This window comes from Tinamus guttatus, unplaced genomic scaffold (assembly GCF_059628265.1).
Source record: "Tinamus guttatus ecotype Peru unplaced genomic scaffold, ASM5962826v1 Tinamus_guttatus_pri_ptg001749l, whole genome shotgun sequence".
NCBI classification, from domain to species: domain Eukaryota; kingdom Metazoa; phylum Chordata; class Aves; order Tinamiformes; family Tinamidae; genus Tinamus; species Tinamus guttatus.
The window spans coordinates 11145-13430 of NW_028290283.1; the positions used below are offsets into that span (position 1 = coordinate 11145).

The 2286-nt window shown below is 72.0% G+C and overlaps 1 long non-coding RNA gene across 1 annotated transcript; it reads left to right on the top strand.

The window, feature by feature from the left end:
• The first annotated feature begins 427 nt into the window (after positions 1-427).
• Positions 428-1343, top strand: LOC148590095 (uncharacterized). The gene is made up of 3 exons (XR_015914366.1): positions 428-443; positions 524-606; positions 1236-1343. It is a non-coding gene; the product is annotated as an uncharacterized LOC148590095 (long non-coding RNA).
• The last annotated feature ends 943 nt before the right edge of the window (positions 1344-2286 follow it).

The following is a 2286-nucleotide window of genomic DNA, read 5'->3' on the forward strand; positions in this document are numbered from 1 at the left end:
TCGAGGACGTGAGTGGGGACGTTGCGGGGGGGGGGGGGCGCTGTCCCCAACATGTCCCCAGTTCGTCCCCAATGGGGGGGGTCCCTGTTCTCCCCTGGAAGGGTCCCCTCAGTGAAGGCTTCCTGGGGGGGGGGGGTCCCGTATTTTGGGGACAGTCCCATTTTTTGGGGGTGGGTCCCAGGCCTTGGGGAGGGTCCCTCGTTTTGGGGGGAGGGTCCCACATTTTGGGGGGGTACCGTTTTGGGGGAGGCTCCCATTTTCCACGGGGGCGGCTCTTGAGGTGGGGGCAGGTCTGAGGCTTTGGGGGGTCCCAGAGCTTTTTTTTGAGGGGGGTCCCATTTTTTTTAGGGGGGATCCCAGGTTTTTTCCCCAATTTGGGGGGGTCTCTCACCCTCTTCCCCCCGCCAGGTACTGGAGCTGAGGCAGGAGCTGGAGCAGCATCTGTGAGTGCGGGGGGGGGCACCCCCCTTGCCGGGGAGGGGACACGGGTGGCACTGTCCCCATGTCCCCGCTGTCCCCCCAGGGAGGAGCTGCAGGAGACCCAGGCCCAGCTGCAGAGGCAGCAGGAGGAGCTGGAGCAGCTGGAGACCCCCCCGGACAGCCCCAGTGCGGGGGGGGCCCTGGGGGGGGCACTGGGGGCTGGGGGGTCCCTGAGGGGTCCCAGGGGTCACGGGGGGGTCTCAGGGGTCATGGGGGGGGTCTCAAGGGTCACATGGGGGAGTCGCAGGGATCACATGGGGGGGGGTCTCAGGGGTCACATGGGGAGTCCCAGGGGTCACATGGGGGGTCTCAGGGGTCACATGGGGGGTCCCAGGGGTCACATGGGGGGATCCGGGGGTCACATGGGGGGGTCGCAGGGATCACATGGGGGGGGGTCCCAGGGGTCACATGGGGGGTCGCAGGGATCACATGGGGGGGGGTCTCAGGGGTCACATGGGGAGTCCCAGGGGTCACATGGGGGGTTGCAGGGGTCACATGGGGTGGTCCCGGGGGTCGCAGGGTCTTAGGGGTCACATGAGGGGGTCCCGGGGGGTCACATGGGGGGGTCCCGGGGGTCACATGGGGGGGTCTCAGTGGGGGGGGCCGTTCGGGGAAGCCCCAGGGACATTGCGGGGGGGGTCGCAGGGGGGATCCCGGGAGTCGGGGGGGGGTCCCGGGGTTGGGGGAGGGGCAGGGGTGATGGCGGGTCCCTGGGGGGGCAGGGGGCTGCAGTGACCCCCCCGTGCCCCCCCCAGCGCGGCGGCTCCTGGCCGGGCTGCGGCAGCGGCTGCGGCGGCACCAGGAGGCCCTGAGTGAGCGGGGGGGGCGGCGGCGGCGCCACCTGCGGCTGCTGCACACGGTGCGGGGGGGGGGAACCCCGGGACCCCCCCCGAAATCCTCCCCTGGGGACCCCATCCCCACAACAACCCCCCTCCAGGACCCCCCCGAACCCCCCTTCTGGAACAACCCCCCCACCGGGGCCCCTCCCCCCCATGTGCCCTCTCTGTAAGGGGGGGGGTTCAGGGGTGTCTCGGGGGGGGTTCGGGGGTGTCTTGGGGGGTGTCGTTTCCGCCCCCCGCTTCCAGGGTCCTGCTCATATGGGGGGGGTCAAACCGGGGGGGCCGCGGGGGGTCCCAGCAGTCGGGGGGGGGTCTCATCCTTTATCCCCCCCCCACCAGGTGCTGCGAGTGCTGGAGCCGCCCCCCCCCGCCCCCCCCCCGCGCTCAGCGCCCTCCGCTCCCAAGTGCAGGACAGGGAGGCCCAGAGGCGGCAGCTGCAGGTGACGCCCCCCCCGTGACCCCCCCCAGGTGACACCCCCCCCCGGGGGACCACCCCGGGGACACCCCCTCCCCCCAGGTGACACCCCCCCCCCCCGGTGCCCCCCCCCAGAGGGACACACGGCGGCTGCGGGTGCAGCAGGAGCAGGAGCAGAAGCTGCTGGTGACGGCCTGGTACAACCTGGTGAGGGGGGGACACCGGGGGGGCAGGGGATCCGGGGGGGGCAGGAGATCCCGGGGGGGGGGCAGGAGATCCGGGGGGGGGGCAGGAGATCCGGGGGGGGGGGCAGGAGATCCGGGGGGGGGGGCAGGAGATCCCGGGGGGGGGGGGCGGGGGGGGGTGAGATGGTTGGGGGAGCAAATTTGCGGGGGGGGGGATTATGTCGGGGGGGCAGATACCATTCGGGGGGTGATAATACCCGGGGGGGTCATTGAACATGGGGGGGGGTGATAATCTTGGGGGGGGGGGCACAGATACCTGGGGAGAGGGTAAAATACTCCGGGCGGGGGGGGGCAGATGCTCTCAAGC